Source organism: Saccopteryx bilineata, chromosome X (genome assembly GCF_036850765.1).
Source record: "Saccopteryx bilineata isolate mSacBil1 chromosome X, mSacBil1_pri_phased_curated, whole genome shotgun sequence".
Taxonomy (NCBI): domain Eukaryota; kingdom Metazoa; phylum Chordata; class Mammalia; order Chiroptera; family Emballonuridae; genus Saccopteryx; species Saccopteryx bilineata.
In genome coordinates this window covers 45793176-45806155 of record NC_089502.1, presented here as the reverse complement: position 1 = coordinate 45806155, position 12980 = coordinate 45793176, and positions in this window count along the sequence as shown.

Here is a 12980-nt window from a genome sequence, read left to right as displayed (position 1 = left end):
CAGTTCTGGGGTAGCAGCTTGAGAGGCACCAGGCTCATATGGGGAGGAACTAAGTTGTGTGGCATCAAGAAAATAACTGAAGGAAACTTCCTCCCAAATAGAACTGTTGGTAGAGGCCATTGTTCCTTTTCTGATTCTCCATCAACGTGGCTAACACCATTTTCCCAGGCCTGGTTATCCCATAAGACTTCTCCCCACCCAACTTCTGGGCTCACCCAAGCTATTTCCCGTGACTTTTCCATGAGAATGGCCTGTCTTGGTTCATGCTTTAGATTTTCCTAAAATCTACCAATAAGCAGCATGTGGCCTTGGTGAGCTTTGTAAATTTTGTTAAGTGACCCCATAATAGCTGGCCTTGTTTTGCAGGTTGATCTCTCTTGGGCAGGTCCAAACCCATGACAAATAGCCGCCATTTACAGATTGTTTTGTAGCTTATGCCCGTGGCCCCAGGTAGAACATAGGTGACAGCTGACTTTGGCCTATACCTCCTGAGAGGCCCCATAGCCAGCTCACCCAGTGGAGAGCTTCAGAACACATTTACACATTGAAGTACTACCCAACCACTCCTACAAATGACATAGTCAAGGTGGCAGAGCCAGTGGAAACCAAAGCCCTGCTCTGTGGACTGGACCACTACACAGCTGATTCTCCTTGGTAGTGGCAGGCAATCCTTACAGCCATTTTTCCCGGGAAAAATCTCTCCCAATTGACTAGTATGCCAACAACAATCAAGTCTCAACTACAACAAGAAAGTGTACACAGCCAACATGGCAGGATGCACCTGGAATGCCCAGCTAGGTGAACAGGGAGGCTGCAACACTATAGCTTACAAGACACCTATTACATAAAGGCACTCTACCAAGATTCTGAGACACAGCAACTCTACCTAATACACAGAAATAAACACAAAGAGGCTGCCAAAATGAAGAGAAAAAAAAACCACGTCTTAAATTTAAAAATAGAACAAAACTCTAGAAGAAAACTAAACAAAATGATGAGTAATTTACTAGATCCAGGTTTTAAAACACTGGTTAAAAAGATGCCTAATAAACTGAGGGACAGATTAGATGAACTTAGTGAGAACTTCAACAAAGAGATAGAAAACATAAAAACACAACTAGAAATAAAAAAGAACCAGTCAAAAATAAAGAAAACATTAACTGAAATGCAGAATATTGATAATGGAGTAAATAAAGCAGAGAATCAAATCAGAGATTTGTAAGGTAAAGGATCACAAAACACCCAATCAGGACAGTAAAGAAAAAAAAATGAGGATAGTATAAGGAGCCTTTGACACACCTTCAAGTGTACCAACATTCACATCATGAGGGTGCCTGAAGGAGATGATAAAGATCATAAAATTTAAAACCTGTGTGAAAAAATAATGATGAAAAACTTGCATCACCTGGTGAAGGAAATAGATATTCAAGTCCATGAAGTGCTGAAAGCCCTGAACAAGATGAACCTTAAGGCTCACAACTAAATAAATCATAATTAAAATGCCAGAGTTTAAAAACAAAGAAAGAATCGTAAAATCAAGGGGGAAAAAAGTAGTTTGTTACCTACAAGAAGCTCCCATAAGACCTTCAGCTGATTTTTTAACAGAAATATAGCAGGCCATAAGGGACTGACAAGCATTATTTAAAGTGATGGAAAGCAAGGATATGTAAGCAAAATTACTCTAACCAGCAAAGCTATCATTTAGAATGGAAATACACATAAAGAGCCTCTCAGACAAGGAAAAACTAAAGGAGTTCATCACACCAAACCAGTATTACATAAAATGTTAGGCAATTTTCTTTAAGAAGAAGAAATAAAAGATAAAAATATTAATAATAAAATAACAATAAATATATATCTATTAACAATTAAATCTAAAAAGCAAAAAAAAACAAAAACAAAAACAAAAAAAACCAAGCAGAACAGAAACAGACTCATAGATTCAGAGAACACTTTAAAGGTTGCTGGATGAGAGAGGATGGAGAATGGGTGGAAAAGATGAACGAATTACGAAGTACAAACTGGTAGTTACAGAATAATCTTGGGGATGTAAAGTACAGCATAGGTAATAGAGTCAATAATATTATAAAAACTATGATTTCTGTCAGAACAATATGAGATTTATCTGGATGATCACTTAGTAAGTTATATAATGTCTAATCACTGGGTTGTACACTTGAAATTAATGTAATACTGTATGTCAACTGTAATTAAAGAATAAAGTGTATTTAAAGTAAAAAATAAATAAATAAGATGAAATTTTGAAAAAAGAAAAAGAAAAGGCTAATTTTACAGGAATTATTTTCTATTCTACATTTTAATCTTCTTGATATTAACTTTGTGAAATATAAAAACAGAATATTAGGGCTTATGTTATAATATTATGTTATAATATTATAGTTGCTCTTGGCTCAGCAGTCATTTGATTGGTTACAAACACAGCCACATTATATTCTTCATCAAGAAATGAAATTAAGCCTGACCAGACGGTGGTGCAGTGGATAGAGCGTCAGACTGGGATGTAGAGGACCCAGGTTAGAAACCTCGAGGTCACCAGCTTGAGTGCGGGCTCATCTGGTTTGAGCAACGCTCACCAGCTTAAGCCCAAGGTCGCTGGCTTGAGCAAGGGGTCACTCCATCTGCTGTAGCTCCCCACTCATGGAACATATAAGAAAGCAATCAATGAACAACTAAGGTGCTGCAACAAAGAATTGATGCTTCTCATGTCTCTCCCTTCCTGTCTGTCTGTGCCTATCTGTCCCTCTCTCTGTATCTCTCTGTCTCTGGCACAATAAATAAATAAAATTAAGAAAGTAAGATAATGACAAAATAAATATAAAAAAAATTTGTTTAGATTTTAGAGTTTAGGAATATTGTGCCATGAATTTGTTTAATAAAAAAGATTATATAAATATTTTTATTTTTTTCAATAATATGTATTGATTTAAAGTTATTATTGTTATTACTTAAATATTTATTGTATTAGAATCAATGTTTTTTTAATTATTTTTTAAAAGAGTGGTATTCTCACCCAAAAATATAGTGTATCCTATGTTTTCTAGGCCTTCCAATCATTGGAGTAAAAGGGTGTGACACTCACCACTAAAAACATATTCATGTAACTCTTCTGTTTTATTTGTTTCTTTTAAAAAATTTTAAAGATATTATTTATTAATTTTTAGACAGAGGGGACAGAGAGAGAAAAAGAAAAAGAGAGAGTGGGAGAAGGGTGGAGGAGCAGGAAGCATCAACTGTCCTATATGCCTTGACCAGGCAAGATCATGGTTTTGAACTGGCGACCTCAGAACTCCAGGTCAAAGCTTTATCCACTGATTCACCACCTGTCACGCTCCGTTTTTTTTGAAGACTTCAGCTTTCCTCAAATTTGTCCCAGAAGCCCTGGCCGGTTAACTCAGTTAAAAGCCTCATCTGGAAGCAACAAGGTTGCAAGTTTGATCGCTGGTCAAAGCACACACAGGGAGCAACCAAAACATGCACAACTGAGTGCAACAAGTGCTTTCCTTTTTTCTCTCCTCTTTCTCCCTTCCTCTTTGTCTCTCTAAAAATCAATCAAAGTTAAGCCCTGGCTTATCGTCCCAAAGTGCAAAGGTTGCCAGTTCGATTCCCCTATCAGGACACATACAGGAGCAGCTCAATGTTTCTGTCTCCCTTTCTCCCTGCCTCTCTCTCAAAAAAAAAAAAAAAAAAAAAAAAAAAAAAAAGAAAGAAAGAAAAATCCTCCCAGACTTTTGACAGTCCTCTAGACTGTCTCCTGTGCACTAAGTCAAATAATTTTCCCCGTTACTGTGTAGTTAGTGTCTGTAGATTTCCTTCTCTCAAGCACTGTTCTGATGTTTCAGTGACTCTTATTGCTACCAGTGTACTACTATTTCACTAATGCCAATTACGACTAAAAGTGCAAATCCTGCTTCAGCTGATATTGCATACTTTGATATCTCAACAAAGGGTTCAGATACTTAACCTGATGACTATAATATTAGTGCTATTGGCACAAAATTCAATTATAGCTAAAGCTACTTGCATAACATCATGTCTTCTCATTTTCCTGCATTCTTTGTGTCCACATACTTCATCATGGAATATGAGAATCTAATAACAAGAACCATGGATCATGAATGAACAGAAGCCTGATGAGAATTTAAGCAATTATACCTGATAAATTACATTGTTGTTCTTATCCATATTACCTAATGTTATGGACACTTACTATAGTGTCAAACAAAGAATATTTTCTCTTGTTTCTAAAGATAAACCCAACAATCCCTCCCATCCTACATATCTTTTTGAAATAGCACTTTGCCAGTTCTTCCAGAAAAAAGAGTCTATTTCTCTTCACCTTAAGCCTCATCTGCCCCATAATTAGATTAGTTCAACAGTATATGACAGAAATGGTGTTTTGTGACTTCTAGGCCTTGGACTTCAAATGTCTGGCAACTTTCTTTTTTTCCCCTCTTGGATGTAAGCTACCAAGTGAAGAAGCATGGATTGGACTACTACATAATAAAAGACCCTGTAGAAAGAGGGTTGCAGGGAGAACTGAATCATTCCATCTGATAGCCAGCAGCAAATTCTAGACATATGAGATGATCTTGGGTCTTCCAGTTCTCACTTGAGCATGTTGCCCCACAGCCAATACATACAGTATTAGGAGACAATCATTTATTCAAAACCCTGCCAAAGTTTCTAAATCAAAACTTTGTGACTAAAAAATAGTGGTCATTTTTAACCACTAATTTTTATGGTAACTTGATGTGCAGCAATAAGTTTCTGAAACATCTCCTTTCTCTGGAAACAGGTCTTCAATAAACAAAGAAGTCTTCAGTGGTCGTTTGTACATGACATTTTCTTGACCATACTTTATAATTGATTGGTCCCAAGATAAAACTCTGACCCAGGGTAGACCAATGAGATTATCTTTTCCAAGAAATCTATAAAATGAAGTGATAAAGAGATTGAAAGCCCTCGAAATCTTTAACATTAATAAGATCTCTAGAAAATAAATTCTACTGTTGATTTCCAAAGGACTATACTGGTTTTTGCTTTTAGAAAGATCTGTTTTTTTAGCAATTTTCTTAAATTCTGTGAGTTAGCTGAATATTATTTTAATACAGTCCTGTTTTTTTATGTGTCATTTCTTTTTTTATATTATTAATTTTTAATTTACTGTGTTTACATGGATTCAAGTGTCCCATTAAATATAACTCCCTCACCCCCACCCGTGTCCCTTTTTATACCCCTTTTGCCCCCCTGCCCCTAATTTCTTCCCTTTTCACTCTAGGATTTGCTGTCCTGTTATCTATATCTCTGTGTTATGTATATATAGTTTCACGAACCCCTTTACCTTCTCTGGTTCCATCCCCTCATCCCCCTTCCCTCTGACAGCTGTCCCTCTGCTCCCTGTGACCCCACCTCTGCCTCTATTCCATTCCTTAGTTCGCTTTGTTCATACCAAATCACTGATTCAAAAGAAGAAATGCTCCCCATGTTTACTGTAGCATTGTTTACAATAGCCAAGATCTGGAAACAGCCCAAGTGTCCATCAGTGGATGAGTGGATTAAAAAGCAGTGGTACATATACACAATGGAATACTACGCGACTATGAAAAAGAGGGAAATCTTACCTTTTGTGACAGCATGGTTAGACCTGGAGATTATTATTCTAACACATTCTTAAAATTATTTTCTTCCTGAATAAGCCAATGAAGGGTGGGTAAAATTACATATAGCAATTCTAATGTACCTACCAAAATAGTATCTTTTTGTTCTCTCTAAATTTGATTTCAACTTTGTTCTGAAGTCCCACTTTAACTGAAAAAGTAAAAACTTTTTTATTTATGCTAAATTTAAGTTCGTTCTATTTAGTAGTCAACTTCTTTAGTTATTTTGCAGCCCCCAAAAATGTGTTTTGAGGGCTTCTACTCCTCCAACTTTTCCTGCTTGTTACCTCTCTGTAGGTGGAATCTGTATGCAGAGGGATATATATATATATATATATATATATATATATATATATAGAATATATATATATTCTATTATGATGGTAGAGAAAGGGCCTTTAGTGTGAGTCTGTTTTTCAGATTTTCACCTACTTCCACCGGATAGGCCATAATTTTCTACACTCATTTTATTTATGGCATCAGCAGAACTTTATAATTTTTACTGGGTGGAATATCACTTACATAATATTATTATTACCTCTTACTCTATGATTCAACAGAAAAATAAATCTATGACCTGAGTCAAGCAAGCATTAACCCTTAACATGTAAAAGTCAAAATGTGGAAAAAGTAGAATTTTTAAAATTCCTTTAAGAAATCCTAGCTTTTACAAAAACAAAAAATGCTTCTATTTAAGCTTTTTTGCTAAGTAGGAAAAAAATCTCTATTTTGAGACTTAGAAGCAAATAAAAAGACTGTTTTGTTCTTAAACATATTACTATTATTCACTGGCTGTGGATTTAACAGGACAACCTGGAAATTGGAGTTGCTGGAAATAAAAGATACTTTAATTAAATATCTGAAACATACTATACTTTTTACATCTGTTGTTTGTGATCCAAATGACCTTAATTATTACTGAAGGCATAAATTTGTAAAAATGTATGTGCCTTACTATGAGTATCCTGTTTCTAATTAATTGGAAACAGCAAATCCCTACTTGCTCCACATAATTCAAAACATAAGTTTAAACTTAGATTGACCTAGACATGAGATAAAATGAAGCTGTTATGGCCCTCCTTGGTTGGTTTAGCGGTAGAGCATCACCCGGAATGTAGAAGTTCTCGGTTTGATTCCTGGTCAGGGCACACAGGAGAAGCAACCATTTTTTCCTCTCTGCCCCCCATATCTCTCTCTTTTTTGCTCCTGGATGGTTCGAGCAAAGTTGGCCCGAGACACTGAGGATGCCTGCATGGCCTCGCCTCAGGGGTTAAAATAGTTCAGGTGCTGAGCAACAGAGAAGCAGCCTAGAGGGTCAGAGCATGGCCTGATAGGGGGCTCTATGAAGAAATTGCACTGTCAGACTTTGAAATTCCCTTACTCTATAATAGATGCTTAATAAACATTTTCCTCAGGGGCTTAATCATGATAGAGTGGAAAGAGGACAGAAGCATGGTAGTCTGGGAAAAAGAGACCTTATCTTTAAATATAGTCACATTCTGCGGAACTGGGAGTAAGAAGTTCAATATATGAATTTTTGGTAGAATACAATTCAGTCTATAAAATTTTTTTCTTCAAATAACTTGTTTTACTTTAGGTAGAAGGTAGATGGAATATTACAATCCAGGTTAAAGTAAAATAGGTAGTTACTGTATGTTTTTTATATTTTTTTCTTAAAATTTGGTTTTTGGTTTCTTGTTTCTGATGAATAACCACATCTTTTTCTAAGATTTTGTAGTATAAACCCATAATTCTTTTACTCTTGGAGTAATATGATGCAAAATATGAATACAAATAAACATGACAATATTTTCTGGTTCTTTACAAGCCTATAAAGAAAAGCCCTAAATGGACAGTGTGGGTTAATTCCAAAATGTTTTTACTCTACTTATGCCTTATCTTAATTTAAGCACCTCTGTAAATAGCCATTTAAGTGCTCTCTCCATCTTCAGTATTGGTTGTTTTTTTTGGTTGTTGTTGTTGTTTTTACTGATACATCTTCCACATTGTCCCTGAAAAAGATATCAACTTGCTACTCTCCTCAGCAAAAACCTGCAATGATGCACCTCATTGTATACAAAAAGAAATCCACATTATTCAGCCTGACATTCTGGATCTGACAACAGTTTTCTACGTAGGCCATATCTTCCCATTCCACATTAATACTTCAATGACACTTTGTGGCGTGTATGCACTCTCTTTCTGTATCCTTGTTTTTACTCAGTTTGATCTCCTTTCTTTTCTGCAAATTTCCATATATTAAAGATTTATGCATACCTCAAAGAGCTGTTCAGATGTGATCTCATCTACAAAGCCTTTCTACATCCCTAGTCTACATCTCCTTTCAAGTTCACCTGTTTCATTTTGCTAAGAGGTATAACAGTTATACTTTTTCTTGTATTTGTTACTTATGTGCCTACCTATTTCCTCCATTTATTTGGAAGCTAGCTCCATGGATGAAGAAAGGGCATGCTTACAGCTTATTCATCTTTAAATCTTTACCAGAGAAACTGATACATAATAGATACTTAACAAATATTAAATAACTGAAAATAGGAAATATAAAATTTCATGACTATCTTAAAATTAATCACATCGATTTCTGAGAGTCTTGTATTGGCTGGGTTTGATAATGAATTTCACACTGAGTTTAATTTTTTTATTAATTTTAATTTATTTTTTACATGAATTCAAGTATCTCCTTGAAAATAATATCCTCACCTTCCACCCCTGTTTCCCTATTTCTACCCCCTTTGCCCCCCTCCCCCTAACTCCCTCTCCTCTTCTCTCTAGGATTTGCCATTCTGTTATCTGTGTCTCTGTGCTCTGTATATCTAATTTCACTAATTCCCTCACCTATATTCCCATCCCCTTATCCCCATTCCCTCTGACTGCTGTGCCTCTGGTCTCTATGAACCCACCTCTGCCTCTATTCTGTTCCTCAGTTCACTTTGTTCATTAGATCCCACATATAAGTGAGATCATATGATATTTATCTTTCTCTTCCTGGCTTATTGCACTTAGCATAATAATCTCCAGGTCCATCCATGCTGTCACAAAAGGTAAGATTTCCTTCTTTTTGATGACTGTGTAGTATTCCATTGTGTATATGTACCACTGCTTTTTAATCCACTGATGGACACTTGGGCTGTTTCTAGATCTTGGCTATTGTAAACAATGCTGCAATAAACGTGGGGGTGTATATTTTTTTGAATCAGTGATTTGGTATTCTTAGGATATATTCCCAAAAGTGGGATAACTAAATCAAAAGGCAGTTCCTTTTTTTAATATTTTGAAGAAACTCCATATAGTTCTTAGTGACTGCACAAGTTTGCATTCCCACCAGCAGTGCAGGAGGGTTCCCTTTTCTCTACACCCTCACCACCAGCACTTATTCTGTGTTGTGTTGTTAATGAGCTCCATTCTGACAGCTGTGAGGTGATATATCATTTTGGTTTTAATTTGCATTTCTCTGATGATTAGAGATGTTGAACATTTTTTCATATGTCTATTGGCCATCTGTATATCTTCTTTGGAGAAGTGTGTATTCAGTTCTTTTGCCCATTTTTTAGTTGGACTGTTTACCTTCCTGGTGTTGACTTTTAGAAATTCTTCATAAATCTTGGTTATTAACCCCTTATCAGATGTATTAATGAATATGTTCCTCCATCGCGTGGGTTGTCTTTTTACTTTGATGATGGTGTCTTTTGCTGTGCAAAAGCTTTTAAGTATGATATGGTCCCATTTATTCATCTTGTCCTTTATTTCACTTGCCCATGGAGATAAATCAGCAAAAATATTGCTACAAGAGATATCTGAGAGTTTACTGCCTATGTTTTCTTCCAAGATGTTTATGGTTTCAGAACTTACATTTAAGTCTTTTATCCATTTTGAGTTTATTTTTATGAATGGTATAAGTTCGTGGTTTAGTGTTATTTTTTTGCATGTACCTGTCCAATTTTCCCAACACCATTTATTAAAGATACTGTCTTTACTCCATTGTATGCTCTTATCTACTTTGACAAATATCATTTGACCATAAATTTGTGGGTTTAATTCTGGGTTCTCTGTTCTGTTTCATTTATCTGTATGCCTGTTCTTATGCCAGTACCAGGCTGTTTTGAGAACAATGGCCTTGTAATATAACCTGATATCAGGAAGTGTGATAACTCCCACTTTATTCTTCATTTTTAAGATAGCTGAAGTTATTCGTGTTCTTTTTTGGTTCCATATAAATTTTTGGAATATTTGTTCTATGTCTTTGAAGTATATCATTGGTTCTTTAATAAGCATTGCATTGAATTTATAGATTCCTTCAGGTAAGGTAGACATTTTAATGATGTTTACTCTTCCTATCCATGAACGCGGTATATGCCTCCACTTGTTTGTATCTTCATTGATTTCTTTTATTAATGTTTTATAGCTTTCTGAGTAGAAGTCCTTTACCTTCTTGGTTAAACTTACTCCCAGGTACTTTATTTTGTTGTTGTTGTTGCAATAGTGAAAGGGATTGTTTCCTTAATTTCTCTTTCAGACAGTTTATTGTTGATGTATAAAAATGCCACCGATTTCTGAATATTAAATTTATATTCTGCCTCCTTGCTGAATTCATTTACAGATCTAGTAGTTTTGTGACTGAGACTTCAGGGTTTTCTATGTGCAGCATTAGGTCTTTAGCAAATAATGATTGTTTTACTTCTTCTTCTCCAATTTGTCTGACTGCTGTGGCTAGGACTTCCAGAACTATGTTGAATAAGAGTGGTGAAGGGGAGCACCCCTTTCTTTTCTCTGATCTTAAGGGGATTGCTTTTATATTATGCCCATTGAATATGATGTTGGCTGTGGGTTTGTCATTGATGGCCTTTATTATGTTGAGGTATGTTCCCTGTATTCCCACTTTGCTGAGAGTTTTGTTCATAAATAGGTGCTGAATTTCATCAAATGCTTTTTCTGCATCTATTGATAGTATCATGTAAGTTTTATCCTTCTTTTGTTTATGTGATGAATCACATTAATTTGTGAATATTGTACCAACCTTGCTTCCCCAGAATAAATCCCACTGATCGTGATGTATGATATTTTTCATGTATTACTGGGATATGGTTTGTTAATATTTTATTGAGGATTTTAGCATATAAGTTCATAAGGATATTGGCCTATAGTTTTCATTCTTTGAAGTGTCTTTGTGGCACGTGGAAGTAGTCTACATCACTCACATAGAAACTGCATTGAGTTTAACTATATCTTAAATTTTTTTGTAAATAGTGTCATATTTTCTGTTTTTCATGTAAACAAGAAATGCTGTATAATTATCCTTTTTTCTTATGACAGCTGTCCAATTTCTTTCTCAAATGTAAAAGAAACCAATTTCTAAAAGGAGTTACCTTGTCAAGAGCTGATTGTGATTGCAGAAGCTACGCAATCCAAAAATAAAAGCACTTTGGTAACCGGGGCCATCAAAGTCTAAGGAGCAATTAACATCTGTATTAGCATTAACACTGCCAGAAAAAGTTTCCAAATTATTTTTCATCCACTTTAATGAGCTTTTATTATAGAAACCCTGAGGTATTTTGTATCTCACATGAAATAGTATAATTAGACACAAATTAACGGGCCTGTGCTTGTTGTGAAATTAGAATATATAATAGATTATCATGAACCTGTTCTCTGCCTGGTATTATGCCTCAAAAGCATCCACAAATGCTGTAACTAATCTTCTAAAATAATTGGTAACCAATCTGCACACCATTTCCCATTTCCTGATATACAAACCATTATAAAAGCAATCAGGTGCAATTCTTTTACAGCTCTTCCTAAACACTATTGAGCATCTAATGACTTTGACAAAATTACCTTCATTGGAGTCTTAAACACTAATCCACTTTGTCTTGGTAAGGGTATTATTTAGTAAAATAAATTTTTGGTAACCTGTTGCCAGAAAAACAAAAATCTTAGTTTTAGAAACATTGCCCCCTAAATGTTTTCTCTTATAACTGTTCAATTTCTTTGTAATACAGTAATTTAATGAATACAATATATTATTAGTAATCTTGGTATAATGGTTTATTTCAATTTGTCATGGTGAATTAAAATATTATAAAAAGAGAGAATTAAGTATTTTCTTAAAGGCTATTAAAAGATAGATATAATAACAAAGTAAATTTTTCAGTATAAAAACATTTTTTATGTACGGAAGCCAATGTCCTTACTTACATTCCTAATTGCCTAATTTGAAGATAAACTGGAAAATCAGTCCATTCCCAATATGACGCAACTCAGTAAACACAGAAAAACAAAACGAAAAAACAAAGCAAAGCAAACAAACAAAATACAAAACACAGTCTCTTAAAAACCTGAAATACTTCATGAATAGAAGCTACTGGAACCCCAAGAAATATTGACACTGTGCTTTGAATAATTGAGAGAATATTAGATGGCATAAATCCAGTGTCAATTGAAAATATTTTCTTTAGTAATGCATAACTATTAGTATCATCTTCCTTTTTATCATAATAGTGAGTAGAACCATGAATATGAAATTCCATGACTCACCAATGCATAGGCTGGCAAAACAAAGGTTTGGGATTTGTAAGTGAGAATGCTTCCCAAGGAACCTTATGATTGATGTATAGAATGCACAGATTCTCTCAACTTAGCACAGTGCCCCTTAAGAAATGTATTTATGAAAATGGAAACTCAATTGCTTCTGTTGATTCAGCTATAAGGCTTTTTACCTCATTTCTTACTCTCTGGATGAATGAACTTCAATATCCCATCTCACAACTTTGTTTACATGTTCAAATAATTTTAGAAACTTGACTTTATTTTAGCTTTTTATAACCTATTTCATTATTTTTTTTAATTTCTGGAAAATTCTGCAAGTAAAATACCCCCTTGTTTAACTTGAATTCTGTAAGATCTTTTCCCTGAAGGTCAAAATTTTCAGAAAACACTACCTAAATTATTCATCTGTGCACATTTTATGATTGAAATGTTGAAGAAGCTTATTTTAGAGTAATAATACAGCTCTAACTTTTATATTATTTGCAACACTACTTTTTTTTCTTCAAACAAGTATTATTGGAAATGACTTTCTTCTGAAATAGTTTGATACAAATCCAATCATTTTGTTCAGAAAATTGATTACCAAGAAGGAAAAACAAAGTAAAACAAGAGAAAAAGCCAAACAAACAATCAAACAAACAAAAATAAAAAAATCCCTCACATAGCTAAGGTTATAGCTAGAACTAAACACTAAAGATCCAGATTCTCAACCTAATGTTCACCCTAGTGCATCATGTT